The sequence below is a fragment of the Leopardus geoffroyi genome, chromosome D4 (assembly GCF_018350155.1).
Source record: "Leopardus geoffroyi isolate Oge1 chromosome D4, O.geoffroyi_Oge1_pat1.0, whole genome shotgun sequence".
NCBI lineage: Eukaryota > Metazoa > Chordata > Mammalia > Carnivora > Felidae > Leopardus > Leopardus geoffroyi.
Window position 1 is genome coordinate 31,223,289 of NC_059342.1, and position 17,263 is coordinate 31,240,551.

A 17,263-nucleotide genomic window follows, 5' to 3' on the forward strand; every position below is an offset into this window, starting at 1 on the left:
TGGGCGGGGCCTCCAGGCTTGGGACTCCCAGCGCGTGACGCGGCTCAGTCTCAACTTGTCCCAGGACTGCTGGGCCTTGCTTCTGTGCGCTCCGGACATCGCTGAGGAGGGGGTGAGGCACCTCACTGGGGACCCGGATCAACTTACTGCCCCCGAATTCATGAGATCGGCGGGTGGTCGTACTGGAGCCCCTAGCGCGTCGCTTTGCGGGTCCTTAGGTGCTGAAGTTTTTGGTTAAAATCTCCCGGAGGACTGAGAACGGTATATTCTAGTCCAGAATTCCTGTTTATTCCAAGCAAAAATGGGGCGGGTGGAGGATGCAGAACCCACAGACAGATTTGTTATCAGTGTTTCAGGATGGGATGCCTCTGGGTTTTGGAAGAATCTGGAGCGGACTGGAAATCCCCAAAATATGGGACGCAATGGGCAAGACCTAGTCCTTGGAAGGAAAGGGGATGGACTGGATGGGTGTACAGAGGTATGGCCATTTCGTAATGCTTCTCTTCTGTTCCCCGCCCCCTCCCTTACCTCTCGAGCCATTCACAAAACCAATAGAAAGGAATTACTTACAGGGAAAAAAAAATGGTTTCATAAAAAGGGGAAAAGTGGTTGAGAAGGGTGGAAACTAATTTATTTAAACTCTGCATTAGAGATTGATTGTTAGGTCTTACTCAGTATCCAAAGTGCTTCTCTTGAGATATAAGGAATATACATACTTTAATAACACTTAACGTGGTTATGCACTTTGAAGAAGTGTTTCCGTTGGAGAACAAATAGATATAAATATATTTGTGTGTGTGTGTGTGTGTGTGTGTGTGTGTGTGTGTGTGTGTTTATATGCAGACTCTTGAACACCATGGTTGTTAGGGGCAACAACTCCCCTTGCAGGTGAAAATCTGCATTATAACTTTTCAACAGCCAAAACCTTAGCTACTAATTAGCTGCCGGTTACCTGAAGCCTTACCAATATTATGAAAGTTGACTAACACATATATTGTATGTTGTATGTGTTATATATTATGTATTCTTAGAGTAAGCTATAAAAAAGAAAATGTTACTAAGAAAATCACAAGGAAGAGAAAATACATTTATAGTACTATAATGTATTAATCAAAAGAAATTTGGGTGTAAGTGAACACATTTCAAACCCTGTCAAGGGTTAACTCTATATAGAGATTTAAGGAAATCAGAAATGTTTCTAAAAGTTTCTTTTTTAATTGCAGAAGGAGCATATTTATTGTAGAAAATATATTAAAATTTTTTTTAATTTTTATTTATTTTTAGAGCGTGAGCAGGGGAGGGGCAAAGAGAAAGGGAGTCACAGAATCTGAAGCAGGCTCTACACTCTGAGCTGTCAGCACAGAGCCGGATGCGGGCCTTGATCTCACAGTGAGATCATGACCTGAGCAGAAGTCAGACACTTAGCTGACTGAGCCACCCCAGTGCCCCAAGAAAACCTATTTTAGAAAATGAACACCCTTGTCCTTTTCCCCATAACTCCTTCCTCTCTCTCTCTCTCTCTCTTTCTATATCTATCTATCTAGATAGATATAGATAGATATAGATAGATAGATATGTATATAGATAGATATAGATAGATATGTATATAGATGTATATAGATGTATATAGATAGATCTATCTATAGATAGATATAGATCTATCTATAGATCTATAGATCTATCTATATGTTTTATGGAGTCATAGTGCATGTCGATTTGTACTTAGTTAAAATTAAATTGATAACTTATATAGAAGCACAATCAGGCAAGTATTTCTAAAAGTCAACTTGTTGAAGATTTCGTTTTATATCCTTTGAAGTAGAATCGTTTTCCTCTCGCACACAGCTGGGAGTCCAAAGTTCTCACGTGGTTACAAAAGTGTATTGCATATGGATGAACTTTGATTTTGTTTTATGCTTAAAAAAAAATTAATCATGGTGGTCACACAAGCATCCACATGTGGAAGTAAAGGAAGACCACCCACATGATAACTTGCTACAAAAAGGAGACCATTCAAAAGAAGCCAGGGTGAGGAAAAGCTTTACAAGGACAAAACAGGGAGAATTCTGTAAGAGGAAGCCGGAGAAAGAATAACTAGAAATGGAACATCTTATGTGGTTGGTTTGGGGAGAATATTTGGATTTTTCTGGTTTGTCCTGGGTTGGAAGTGGAGGCAAAAATAGATTGATAGCCATTGAGCAAGTAAGGCCTGACTATTCCAAAATGGTTGCTGGAGAAGTTTCTTTTGTGGGTTAGAGTTCTTCATCATGTAAAGTTTGGCCTTTGTTTGCTTGTTTACTCAGTCTATCACAAGAGATCTAAATTATTCTAACACGTGGGTTTTACAGTTGCCTTGGGGGTCACAGCTCCAAAGGATTGCACAGGTGGAAAAACCTGCTACTGCTTGACTTCCTCCTGCACCTTAGGCAATAGCCTGAATGGGAGGCTGCCTGGCAGGTGCTGCTCCAAAGAATGACATCACCTTTATTTCTTGGAATGTGATACAACCTCACATTGTAGGGGAAATCGTCTCTCTAGCAAATATGCTCAAAACCTAAACTTAAATAAAAAATGTATATATTTAGGAGAAATATAGGAGAAAATCTTTTAAGCAAAAGAGTAGAAGATATTATTGCTCCAACTCATGACATCTACATATACATAATCTGTAAAATAAAGTATCGCAGGAATGTGTATTACTAACCATTGTGTTCTTTTTCTTCATATTCTATTTGCTATTCCTTTGCCAAATAACTTAGATGAGTACTAGTATTAAAATAGTTACATTTTAGTCAAGCAACCAAGACTTAGCTCTGCCTTTAATAAAATTCAGTTGGCAGAATTTTCCAATTCCTATTTAAAATTAAGTCTCTGTGAAAGTATATTCTCATGTGCATGTCCAGGTTTCTTTTGCTCACTGGTAAAACAAGGTATAATTCTATACCTCATCTCTGGAAGTTTTAAACCATAGAGGAATAAATAAATCCAATGTGATGGTATTCAAGACCCTGAGGCCACTTAACACCTCTCCCCAAAATAACAACCTCTCCAATTTATTTAAATTTCAATGAGCCAAGACTTACTTTTAAACACATCACATAACAGGCAACTGTTAATTTGTAAAGTGGTTTATTATAATTAATAATTTTATGGAAAAAAGCCTGTTTATGAATTGGATGTTTACATGAAGCGACTTATGAAATTATTTTTTTGAGCTACTATAACCTTGCTTTTCCTATAGGGTTAAACAATCAGCCAATTTGTTAAATAAATCAATAACAAGAATTAATTAAACTCTTAGTTGGTGCTCATTGTCTTCTCCTGGTGTAGTTTATTAATTTACTTAGATACATTCTACATGTAACTTCACTAACAGCTTTACTGAAACTCAGCCTTTCCATTTTAAAATCTGAGATTAACTACAGTAATCTTTTTTTTAAGTTTATTTATTTATTTTGAGAGAGAACACACATGTGAGTGGGGGAGGGGGAGAGAGAGAGAGAGAGAGAGAGAGAGAATCCTAAGCAGGCTCCACTCTTGGCATGCAGCCTGTCACGGGGCTTGATCTCATGAACCTTAAGATCATGACATGAGCAGAAGCCAAGAATCAGACACTTAACTGATTGAGCCACCCAGGTTCCCCTAACTACAGTAATCTTGATTTTACAACATATGAGCATAGCCTACTATCATTTAAATAACATGGCGAAACTTCTTGGTCCAGTAGGTACCAAAAGAGCTGACTTGTGGGATTTTCCCTATCGCCAAAACTATAATCCACAAACTCTCCTTTGGCTCCCAGAGGATCTCATCCTCAAATCTGAAGAGTCTTTTCATGAAACAAGATGTATTAGTTTCTTACAGCTTCTGTAACAAATTCCCACAAACTTCGTGGCTTAAAACAATAGGAATTTGTTCTCTCACAGTTAGTGGAGGGCAGAAGTCCAAAATCAGTATCACTTGGGCTGAAAACCAGGTATCATAGAGCTGTGCTTCCTCTTGAGGCTCTAGGGGAAAACGTGTTCTTCTCTTCCAGCTTTTGGTGGCTTTAGTCACTCCTTGGTTTGTGGCATATCACCCCAATCTCTGCCTCTGTGGTCACATTGCTTTCTCCTCTTTTGTCTGTGTCAAATTTCCCTCCCCTTCCCTCTTATAAGAACCCTTGTGATTACATTTAGAGCTCATCCAGATAATCCAGGATATCCCTCCCCAAATCCTTAATCACATTTGCAAACTCTTTGCCATGTGAGGTAGCATTGATGGGTTCCAAGAATTATGATCTGATGTCTTTGGGGGACCATTATTTAGTCATTGCAACATGGCATAAATAAAAACTAATTTCTTGGGGTGCTTGGTGGCTCAGTTGCCACATCAGTTGAGCGTTCAGCTTTTGATTTTGGCTCAAGTCATGATACCAGAGTTGTGGGATCAAGCCCCACTTTAGGCTCTGTGCTGAGCATGAAGACTGCTTAAGATTCTCTCTCTCTCCCTTTGCCCCTCTCCCCAGCTTGTGCTGTCTCTCTAAAAATAAATAAATAAGTACATACATACATACATACATATTAATTTTCTTGACAAGGCTGATCACAACTTGTGTTTAACATCTTTAGGCTTACTTGACTAGGACAACCAGGCCCTAAACTCTATGCGAACTTCCCACTCTGTAACTTTGCTGATGTCCCTGACTACAGACATTTCCTGCCTTGACTGTTAGTGCAATCAATGTTTGACATAGCTTTTTGAATTTCAAGACTCCCACACAGTTTTTATTACCTCTTCCTCGCCCCATCCCTCCTTACTCGTTCCACAGCTACTCATCATTTCAGGGTCTCTGCATATAAAAGCATTGCTTATCCATCCCTTCCTGAAGACAATTCTGGTTTTAGACTTTGAGCATATTCCTATGGCAATTGTCCCCATTAATAAAGTCTTTCCTTACAAATGTACATTCTTGCATTTTTCCCCTTGACACCCTACATCATTATGGTAAGTGGTCAAGACAGAAAAGACCTCTGTACTGTTAAGAGTCAGCTTGCACATGCATGTGCCAGGGGTTTGTTCCACAGGAAAAGCATCTTCATATGAGAGGACTCATTACTCCTGGAAATTAAAGCATTATTAGAAAGGATTCTTGCGATGATGATGATTGTGATGATGATAATGATGATGGTAACCACGATGAGGATACTAACAGCTAGATAACACTTAGGTGCCAGGCATCATACTGAGCATCTTCTAGCTTCTCCATCATTTACTCATCACAACAACCCTGTTATAGCAGTTCTCAAACTTGAGAGACCATCTAAATTACCTGGGGGCTTGTGAGAACTGATTGGTGACCTCCAACCCCCGAGTTTCTGATGCAGTGAGTCTGCAGTGGGGTTTGAGAATTTGCTTTTCTAACAAGTTCCCAAGCAATGCTGATGCTACTGGTTAGGGGACCCACTCTGAGAACCCCTGCCTGAGGAGATAGGTGCTATTGTACACCCCATTTTATAGATGGGGATGGTCATGGCAGGGGGTATACAAAATCAAGGGTGGCATGGGTTCCTCTCTGGAGTGAAGAAAGAACTTAAATGTACTTTAGGTCACCAGGGCTTAGAAAAGGAAGCTGGGCTTTGGGGACTTTGCCCTCCTCCCCAAGCCCCAGTCCCCATTACCTATTTGGCAAACTGGACTCTGGGTTCCAGACGCAGCAAGAGAAATGAAATGTGCACACCAAGGCCATAGCGAGATACAGTGCTAAAGCTCCCCAGGGCCAGGCTCTCCACTTGGACTTCAATGTAGGCTTACCTTGCATCAGGCTGAGAGGAGGGGAGACAGGTGAGCCATGCAGAAGGCATTGCTGCCCTTATTGGGCTGGGCCCCCACATCTTCCTGCTCTACCAACTTCCAGGAAGGTGTTTTGCCCTGTGCCTCCTAGGTGTTTCCTTGCTTGATCATTTCTTGGAGACAAAACTGTACCTTAGCTATGGTCAATTCATTATCAGATTTTAAGCCTACCTCTGATGACAATGCTGATGACTCATGGTTTTGGGAAGCTCAGGTATTAAAAAAGTGAGGTTCATTCATTCACCAATCCTAAAAACACATACATAAAGCTTTCTTTAAAAAAGATTTGAGACCATAAAAAGGAAATAAAACTATACAATCAAGCATCCCCAATTCCCTATATGATCCTGTCAAAAAACCAAAACCAAAACCAGAAGCTTTGGTAATTTTGCTGAGTCACTGACTCCACTCTGGTGGTTTATGTTTGTTTTCTCTTTTGTCTTGTGTTCCCTCTCTGCCCTTGCTCATCAACCCAATGGTTGCTGCCTCCCTATCTTGATTTCATTGTCCTCAAAGCAGACCTATAACTGTGGTCTCAAGTACATCTAAACTTTATCCTCAAATCCATAGCATCCACCGAGGAACCCAGATTTCATTTTTGAGAACTAACTTACCCTTTGAATAAGGAATCTGATTTTTCTTCAAGATTGCTGCTAACATGGTCAGATGAAATAGCATGTAAGAGTTCAGTATAGAATAGATGGTTCTGATTCAACAAAGCACTACTACTTCTTTTTTTAAAAATTAATTTATTTATTTCGAGAGAGAGCAAGCGAGCACAAGCAGGGGAGGGGCAGAGAGAGAGTGAGAGAGAAAGAATCCTAAGCCAGCTCCAAGCTGTCAGCACAGAGCCCAACATGAGGCTCGATCCCATGAACTGTGAGATCATGTACTGAGCCAAAATCAAGAGCTGGATGCTTAAACGACTGAGCCACCCAGGCACCCTAACAACTACTTATGTTATGTTATGTTATGTTATTATTTTATTTTATTTTCTTTATTTTCTTTTATTATTATTTTTACAACTACTCCTTTTAAATGCATTTTATTATTAATAGAATCCTGTGCCCAGATGGTGTTCTTCCGCTCTAGGAGGATAAATCAGGCACATTGCAGAATACACAAGTCCCCTCAGGTTGTAGCTCCCATGCACTTTGAATTAGTAAGGCTTGGAGTCTGGTGTCCTGACTGATTGAATGTTTCCTTGCCCATCATCCCAGGTTTCTCATCCAGGGAGCAGGATCACACAAGGTGGCCATTCCAAAGCTAATTAGCATCTACATTGTGGATATGGCATGTGTGTCTTATAAATCCACTCACTCCTTTTCACAGTACCCTACCCCTCGCATTTGCCTAGTTTGTACATTTCCATGGGCTCAGTGTAGAAGTGACACTTGATGTGTCAAGTGATGGTTTGCATGACTGTGGAAAGTAAGTGGAATTTGACTGAAAAAATTTGGGAAGTGGTAAAAGAAGAATTTTTCCTCCAAGTTCAAAGAGGGAAATGGAACTAAATGAAAATTTGAATGACATGAGAAAGTGTTTTAGTTATATCAGGAGGACAAGCAAAACGAAGTTACACGTCTTGTCTCCCCAACAAAAGTGTCTCAAGGGACAGAGACTTTGTTTTATAGTATTGATGTCCCCAGAGTGTGATAGATATCACTGCAAATGTAAATATCACTGCAAAATGGCAATTTGTGGGCCAAGAGAAGAATTGTTGCCAATTTGGCTTAGCTCCCTGGGGACTATCGCACTTGACCCAGAGTTTAGTGGGTCTCAGGTGTACTTAGGAAACTTCTCTTGCTCCCAGGACACAGAATCCTAGATCCTCCTCACTGTCCTTGAGATGCTTAGAAATGCCACAAGGAACTTAGAACTACCTCAATCCTTAGAGAGTTCCCAAGACAGAAACTGACCATCAAAAGTCTCTTAAGGCCTGAACACTCCATCCTTAGGGTGGATTCTAGAACTCTGTTGGAGTCCACCAGGGTAGTGCAAGAGGTCCCTGTAGGTGACTTCTTGTGATGTAGCCAAGTGGCTACCATGGCCTGCCTGATCCTGGGGAGTGGAGACCCTTTTCTGCTGTTTCTTTCCTTGGTGAAACCTAGTGGGACGCTGAGGAGAAAAATAAGTAGTTTGGGGTGCGTGAGAGAAATGGTAAAAATAAGCATGAAGGGAAGAATCATATTAATTAAGTGTTTATTGATTTCCAAGAATATGAGAATAATAATAAAGTCATTTGGTGTAATATTGTTGCATTTCCCCCTATTGAGAACTCAGAAGATGTAGACATTGCACTTAACAGGCAATGAAACCTTTCTGTAAGCACAATGGGGACTTGACATCTAAAAACGGATGATTTGGTCATTTTGCCCAGTTTATGAAAGGGGAGAAAGGTGGGAAGTTAACTGAATTTCATTTCTGTTTTATCTTTTTGGATTTGGAGAAGCAATGAAAAACCATTAATGTTTTTTTCTTTATTATTTTGGCTGAGGTAGAGGAGAGAGCTGATAAATAAGGATGTTTGCTGGAAATACTAAACTTTAATAACTAAAAATAAAGAATATCCCAGAGCTTCTATTTTAAAACCTTTTGATGTTACAACCATATCTGTATTAAAACAGTCAATGGCAAAATGACAGACCAATAAAAGCAACAATTTCCAGTAATTCTGGACACAACTTACTACCTGATTGCCCTTTCTTTGTACTGCAGATAACTCCAATCTTATCTTTGATAGGCATAAACCTTGCACAAATAATTTACCCTCTCCAAGCCTTGGTTTCACCTATTATAAAATGTGGATAATACTAATGACATCATAAGGTTGTATTAAAAACTAAATGAGGTAACATGAGTGTTGATATAAGCAGCCATTTATAGAATTTCTGCCTTACAAATTGCAGTATCTTTGAGAAGTAACATTCAATCCAATTGCAGCAAAAACTATTCTCATTGAGATATTGTATACTGATCGTGCTTATAGCTTTGGCCATTCTTACATATCTAGAATCCTCTTGTAAAGCATTAGAGAAGTTTGTAACTTGAGTCAGGGAATCATAAAACCATGGGAGCTGGCATCCTTCCTATTCTGGATGATCCTCTGTCAGATTTCTTCCATTTTTTACCTTATTGTCCTTGGAAGCTCTCCCCTCCAGGGATTCACTTGGACTTATGAATGCATTTGAAATCCTCTAAGAACAATGATAGAATTGTAAAATATATTTTATTTGAAGAAAAGTGGTAGGTGTGAGATGAAGGTCTTGAGGAATTGAGGCTCAGCATTGGCTGAGAGCGCCAGGCCTGAGCCAAGAGTGACATGAAAGACTGGCCCTTGCCCTTACTGCTAGCTCTCTAGCCAGGCCTGTGAGATTGGGTGTCCTCTCTATTTCTTCCTTTGCAAATGACCTGCACTCTCTTCCTCCTAGGGTACTGTATAAGGTGTTGGAATGGGAAGGGCAGGGGAGCTTGGGATGACAGTACAATGGCTGGATTCAGGAAATGATGTTTTGCCATTCACTCTATGAATCTTTATGGAGTCCCTTTTATGTCAGGTCCTGTTCTGAGGAATCAAGGATACACAAACACTGATATATTCCCTGTAATGGAGGAGCTTACATCCAATGAAGTAGTAGGTATGAAGCAAATATTCCTGTTGGATAGTATGTGGACTTGTGCTTTCTTTCTTTGCCATTGACCTGAAAGTCTTGGCAGTTTCTCATTATGTGGGACCCCAAGTAGTGAGGTTCCCATGTAATCATCCCATCCTCTCGATAGAGGGAGACTAAGAAAATATAGCAGCCTCCTCTTCTCCAGATCTCATCAGGAAAAAGAGGAGTTCTGAACAACATGAAATAAAAGACATTGCAACCAACGCTACATAGTGCCCTCTATCATGGATCAGATGCGTCTGGTTGATTCAGGTATTTCTGCCCTAACCATAGGATCCATTGTTTGTCACCTGGTTCAGCTCTAGCTCATTTGACTGTGACCTGCTGCCTGGTCTCAGTTTTGAAGGAATCGCCTCATTGCACCATTGACCCTAAGGCTGCCCTCCCAAAAAGTCCCTCTGGTGACCTCACTATTAACCTTTGTAGGTCCTCCTGTGTACACAGAGAAAACAAGAGCTGATATTCTGATCTGAGAGGACAGTCAGTCAGTAGCATTTGGTGCAGCCTTTGAAGTTTTAACCAAAACACTGCCACTACCTTAGAGTTCTTTCTCAGGAGGCAAAATGTTCACCTGAACAGAATGGGCGCAAAATCCATCTCCTGTCCACCACCAAAGCAATTGGCAAAATGTCTATGGCATCAAATAATACAAACTCTTCTATTTTATTTTTTTTTTTAATTTTTTTTTTAACGTTTATTTATTTTTGAGACAGAGAGAGAGACAGAGCATGAACGGGGGAGGGTCAGAGAGAGGGAGACACAGAATCTGAAACAGGCTCCAGGCTCTGAGCCGTCAGCCCAGAGCCCGACGCGGGGCTCGAACTCATGGACCACGGAGTCATGACCTGAGCCGAAGTCGGCTGCTTAACTGACTGAGCCACCCAGGCGCCCCTAAACTCTTCTATTTTAGATTTAATACTATAGCATAGATACCTTACCTTGATAACACATAGAGCATTCCAGTGTTCACCCATACTGTAATGACCTAAACACTCTCCTTTTCTCTTATTTATGAGCATTTAGAATTTGTTTCTTTCATTTACAGACACTACTGCAATGAATATCCTTGCACATGTATCTGTATCGATGTGTGTAAATATTATAAAACTAACTTCTGGGGGCGCCTGTGTGACTCAGTCAGTTAAGTGTCTGACTCTTGATTTCGGCTCAGGTCTTGATCTCATTATCATGAGATTGAACCCTAAGTAGGGCTCCAGGCTGGGTCTGGACCCTGCTTAAGATTCTCTCTCTCCCTCCCCTGCTTGCATGGACATGTGCTCTCCCTCCCTCTTTCTCTCTCAAAAAAACAAACAAACAAACAAACAAAAAAAACCCCAAAAACCAAAAAACTAACTTCTGAAAATGGAGCTACTTGCTGAAAAAAGTGATTCCAATGTGTATTCCCTTCTGTAGCAAATGAAAATTTCCATTTCCTCAGAATTTGTAAACCATCTCATTTATAAGCAAAATGTCATCTAATTGCTGTTTTACAACATTGAGAACTCAATGTGCAGAGACTTTACATACACAGTTGGAAGTGATTTAATTTATTCCTCACAACAATCATGTGAGGTAAGAATTGCTAACCATTTTACAATTGAAAAACGAAATATGAGGGGTGCCTGGGTGGCTCAGCCAGTTAAGTGTCCCACTGTTGATTTCGGCTCAGGTCGTGGTATCATGGTGTGTGAGTTCGAGCCCTGTGTGGGGTTCTATGCTGATGGTGCAGTACCTTCTTGGGATTCTCTCTCTGTGTCTCTCTCTCTCTGCCCCCCCCCCCAAAATAAATAAATACACACTTAAAAACAAAAAACACCACAAAATGTGAGATAGCTGTGTGTCCTTAGGCAAATGATTCAAGCGTTCTGTGCTTCCATTCCCAGAGTAGAAAAATGGAAGTGGTAACATTGTTTTTATCTATTACATGAATGTGATGGTCAGTTTTATGTGCCAATTTAGGCTCTAGTCCCCAGCTATTCAACTGAACACTAATCTAGATATTGCTATGCTGAAGAAAGTTCATATCAGTTGACTTTAAGTGAGGGAGATTACCCTAGATAGTCTGGTTGGTCCAGATGCAAGATCTTAAGAGCAGAGCTGAGTCCTTCTTAAGAAAAAAGATATCCCATTTGTGGACTTAGTTGTGCCTAAGAGTTCTAGCATGTTTTCCCTGATGGTTTGCCCCACAGATTTTGGACTTGCCTAACCAGCCCCATAATCACATGAACTAATTCCTTCCAATAAAACTTACTATATTTACCTCTTACTGGTTCTGCCTCTCTGGTTGGACACAATGGTGGTGTGTTAAAAATGAAAAGTACTATATAGCTGAAAGGTATTTTATGGGTACCTATGAATTGTGTGATGTCATGATACAATTACAGTTTAAATGTGCTGGGGGAGGATGGCAGGATAGAGATAAATCTGAAAAGACTGGGTGATGGGATGTGGTTCCACAACCAGCAGGATGTATCATTTTGAATAAGCGACATAATCTCTCTGCGGACCTTCATTTCCTCACTCATTTGACATAAAGGGAAGAAGTTATACCAGATGGTCTCTAAAGACTATTTCAAGGCAAAAAAGTCTAGAATTATGAGTTTGCTTTATATCCATAATTAGGCTTTAAAATATTTTTTTATTGTCGGCTTTAAGATATCATTTATAAACAGTAAAATTTGTTAATTAAAAACATTTTTTAAAGTTTATTTTTTTATTTTGAGAGAGACAGAGACGTGTGAGTGGGGGAAGGGCAGAGAGAGAGGGAGAGAGAGAGAATCCCAAGCGGGCTCTGCACTGTCAGCACATAGCCTGATGTGGGGCTTGAACCTTGAAATTGTGAGATCATGACCTGAACTGAAACTGAGAGTTAGACACTCAACTAACTGAGCCACCCAGGCACCCCAAATTTTGTCAATTTTAAGTGTACAGATGGACGACTTTTAACAAATGAACCCAGTAGTATAACCACCACATCATCCCACAAAGTTCCTTTCCTGCCCTTGCCATCCATCCCCTCCCCCAAGCTCGGTGCTTGGCATTCACTGCTTTCTGCCACTATAGCTTTGCCTTTATTGGAATTTCATATAAATGGACTCATACAGTCTGTATTCTTTTGTGTCTGGCTTTTTTCACTTAGCACAATGCTTTTGAGATTTATATCTTTGATTATCAGTGCATTTTGTTATAATTTCATATTGCTTATTTGTATTTTTTCTGAAAAAACTTTATGTCCTTTGCCCATTTTCTATTGGGTCATTGATCTTTTCCTTATAAATGTATAGAAGTATATTTTTAAAAACTCAGTGAATAATTTGGAAGTTTATTTTTCCTAAAACTGCTTGAGTGTTTTCTCCTACCAAATGGCCCACTTGAAACTGATGGCCACTGATGCTTGCCATTCTTTCTCTGTCTGCCCCCTGGAGGTACTGTCTCCTTTCCACCTGCCAGCTTGCTGAGGACATGCAAAGGCTGGCCTGTTTCTCACAGTGCCCAGTGGGGAAGCGGGGTCTTGGGAGGAAAAGGAGAGCACAGAGCACCTGCTTATACCCCTGCTCCTTGGCATCCATCTTGGAGTGGGTGGTTCCTGGCTGCAGAGGGACAGCCCAGCCCTGCTTGTGGTCCCTGAACCTGTGCTCCCAGCCCTAGGACCAGAGACCCTGCATGACCAAAACCTGGATTTGTTTGAACTTGCAGCCAAGCCTCCTTTTAGTCCTGTGCACTAGGATGTACCAAGGAGTGGGAGAGGGACTGTCCTCTTATCCCCTTCCGCTTCATTACCCACCACAAACACTCAGGAAACCTTCACAGGGCAGGGCATTCTCCCAAGTGGCCACTTTGAAATCCTTAGTGTAAAGGGAACCCTGTGCAGGTCTGTGGAGCTGGGAGAACAAAGGGTGATGGGAAATCCACTGGGATAGACAAGGTCACTCCAGCCCCAGAGGCCACCTGGATGCCACCCCTATCTCTCCTCTTTCCCAGGTTGCCCCATCTTGTTGGGGTGCTGGGAAGAACCCACATCTCCCACGGCCCCACTCTGGGCAGCTAGAAGAAGGGCAAGCCTTGATCAACTGCACTGGGACGGTTGTGTGCCCAGCTTCCCAGAGAGATCATGTAGCCCATAGGGGTTAGGGTCTGTTGGGTGACATTGTGTGGGTGACTTCTGTTGGGTGACTTCAGATACACTTCCTGGCAAGTGGGCTATCCTGTACCAGCCTCGGTGCCTAACCACCAAGCACTCAGTCCCTGGGGAAAATGCATCTTGTTTTTCAAACATCCCATTGGACACCCACTAAGGGCATACAACCTGCTTGTCAATTAGGGTTACCCTGTTTACTCCCCTAGTAAGCTTTCAGTGAGCTCTCAGATAGGCACTACTAGATTTTGTTCTTCAGCTTTTTTATTTTGTTTCTATCTAGCACAAGAGGATATACAAGCAGCAAGGATACTTTAAAATGAGAATGATGACAATGGTGAAAAATAGTCTTGGTTCAACTCTAGTGCCTACTTTGTCTCTAATTAAAGCTATTAACTGAAAACGTTTGTACAACAGTTCTCCTCTGATAATTTCAAGTGTGTTTGTGTTCCAGAGTTTTTTGTAGAGCTCTTTGAAATTCCCATGGCTTACCTACTGAATCTTCTTTGGAATCTTCAAATTCCCCAAATCTTTAGAGACTTGGTGGTCACTCACTGGCCAGAGGCATTGTAAAAGGATTCTGGAGATTTCAACTTTTCAGCAAAAGCCCTCCCGAATCTTTAGTCTGATTCTGGGATCCCCAAGGAGACTGGGAACCTTTCTCTGGATCTTTCCTGTGAAAGGACCATATGCTCCGTCCTCTGATGCAACACAAATAGCTACTGTGAAGCTCAGTGGTGAGTTTCAATGAGTTTATTCCACTATCTGTGGCCCAGGTAGGCTTGGACTTACAGGTATGTTTGTGTTATGTTTCATATTCAAATGCACAGTTCCAGCAGTATACTTTATAAATTGTACTCTTTGTCTTCCTTGTAATCTGTCAAGCACCAAGTATAGTGTCATCTCTGTGTGGATGCTCTACAAATGCTAATTGGTAGTGATCAGGATAATGATGTTGACAAATGACTCCATGAAACTGATGAATCATTTGGTGGAAGAGGCCTGGCACAGCAGTTATGTGATGTTGCTTCACCGAACAGGTAATGTTTCATACCTCAGAGCAACACAAAACATTTTGCCTGCCAGTGTTAACTATTTCTAATCAGAGCCAAAAAGGCATTTTGGGAGAGAGAAGAACTTTTGAATGACATTGACCCTGTAAGCAGACCCTTAAAGAGATACCGCTGTTTCCTTTGGTGCAGGCTCGACCAAAACCTGGCTCCCGCGTGAGTTGGCAATCAAACAAAAAGATGAAGCAAGAAGTTTGAATCAGCTAATAAAAATAAATAAACTAATTCATATGAGTATTAGCACTTCAGTCTCTAGTCTACCATTCATTCCATCCAGTGTATTTTAAAAAAAATTTTTAATGTTTATTTATTTGTGTGAGAGAGAGACAGACAGAGCATGAGTCAGGGAGGGACAGAGAGAGAGAGGGAGATACAGAATCCGAAACAGGCTCCAGGCTCTGAGCTGTCAGCACAGAGCCCGATGTGGACCTCAAACTCACAGACTGTGAGATCATGACCTGAGCTTAAGTTGGAAGCTTAACCAACTGAGCCACCCAGGCGCCCCAAGAATTCTTTCAATTGGAATGTATCTATAAAAACATAGATAAATACTAAAGAAGCAAATTCCTAATACTTGCTTCCTGGCAAATTCGTAATTAGTTTCAGTTAATCTTTTATGCGTGTAGGTGAGGCAAAAAAAAAAAAAAGTATTCATATGTTTTCTAAAAAATTAAGTTTTTTCTTAATTTTTGAACAAAAATTAAGTCATAACCTTAAATTAATATGTAAAACAAAAAGTTTAGCTAAATATTAGAATTTTGAACATAAGGGATTTTTTTTTTTTTTTTTTTCTACAGAAGCCAAAATCTAGTACTTAGATGTATTTCTTTGGACAATCAGGCTCATTATTTTAGATCAGGGGTTGCAAATTCCTGGCCAAATCTGGCTCATAGACAGGTGTTATTCAGTTTGAATAATCATTAACACTTTACAAATGTGAAAACGTCACCACTCTCCAGTTATCAAAACCCTCACCAAACTCTACTGATTCCCCTTCAGCATTTATTTGCATTTTCCTGCAGGGTCCTCCAAAACATTTCAATTTGCAGCTATCTTAGATGACATTGATGTCTCCTTGCTTTTGCTACTCTGATGAAAACATTCTGAGTCAAGGAATTAGAGGGTAAACCCTGTTCCCACCATGGATTCCACATCATGGCCTGTCTTGTTCTGAGTATGAGCAAAAGGAGACAAAAATAGCAGAGGATGATTACCCTCTCATAATCAAAGAAGGGCAAATTGAAATAAACTATCTTTCTATTTTTAACCTTTCGGTTTTGCAAAAGTAAAAAGATTGATGATATTTAGGGTTGGAGAGAGTGTGGAGAAATGGAAATTTGCTGGTAATTGATGCAATTTTTCACCAAAAAATTGGAAATGTTTATAATTTTAAAAATGTACATACTATTTGCCTTAACAAATCCACTTTTATCCTACAAAATAGTCACATAAATATGGAGATTACATATTTAACATTTTCAAAGACTTTAATTGTAGCATAGTTTGTAATAGCAAAAAAGCCCCCCCAAAAACAAAAACAACAAAACACAAAAAACCTGCAAATAAACTAAATGTTCATCAGTGGGGAAGTATTTAATTATGGTTACATGTGATGGTTTATTTAAAATTTTTTTTAAAGGTTTTATTTATTTATCTTGAGAGAGAGAGAGTGGGGGAGAAGAGAGAGAGAGAGAATCCCAAGCAGGCTCTACGTTGTCAGTGCAGTGCGGCTTGAACTCATGTACCATGAGATTATGACTTGAGCCGAAGTCAGACGCTTAACTGACTGAGCCACCCAGGTGCCCCTACATATGATGGTTTAAAAGAAGGAACTGGGGGCGCCCGGGTGGCTCAGTTAAGCATCTGACTTTTGCTCAGGTCACGAACTCACAGTTTGTGAGTTTGAGCCTCACATTGGACTCTGTACTGACAGCTCAGAGCCTGGAGCCTGCTTCAGATTCTGTATCTCCCTCTTTCTCTGTCCCTCCCCACTCCTGCTCTCTCTCTCTCTCTCAAAAATAAATAATAAACTTTAAAAAAATAAATAAAAGAAGGAACTATATCTGTGTGTAATAGAAATGTATCAAGGATATGATATAACTCTAAGTGCAAAAAACAAACTTTAGAACACTTCACAATATGATTCTATTAAAAAACAAAATAAGATAACTGTGTGTGTGTGTGTGTGTGTGTGTGTGTGTGTGTGTGTGTGTACTTTGACACGTAGATGTAGGTATATGCATAAAATCTGGAACAGTGGTACTCAACCTGAAGAGATTTGCCTTGCCCTCCCAGGGGACATTTGACAATGTCTGCAAATGTTTTTGAATTTCATGACTGAGGAAGGGTGCTACTGGCATCTAGTAGGTAGAGGCCAGGATGCTACTAAACACCTTACAGTGCATAGGGTGGTTCCTACAACAAAGAATTAACTGACTCAAAAAGTGAATAGTGAGGTTGAGAAACTCTGGTCCATGAAAATAGGTAGCAAACTATCTCTAGTAATGATAGGAGGATTAGGAGATTCTTTTTATATTATTTTGTATTTTGAG

At 40.4% G+C, this 17,263-nt stretch overlaps 1 long non-coding RNA gene across 2 annotated transcripts; it reads left to right on the forward strand.

Annotated features, from left to right (window-relative positions):
* The first annotated feature begins 29 nt into the window (after nt 1-29).
* Nucleotides 30-14,954, forward strand: LOC123593858. Of its 2 annotated transcripts, XR_006710564.1 has the most exons (4): nt 30-112; nt 9,390-9,470; nt 14,096-14,681; nt 14,844-14,954. It is a non-coding gene; the product is annotated as an uncharacterized LOC123593858 (long non-coding RNA). The 2 variants fall into 2 exon arrangements; XR_006710565.1 differs by having other exon boundaries at nt 14,096-14,954.
* The last annotated feature ends 2,309 nt before the right edge of the window (nt 14,955-17,263 follow it).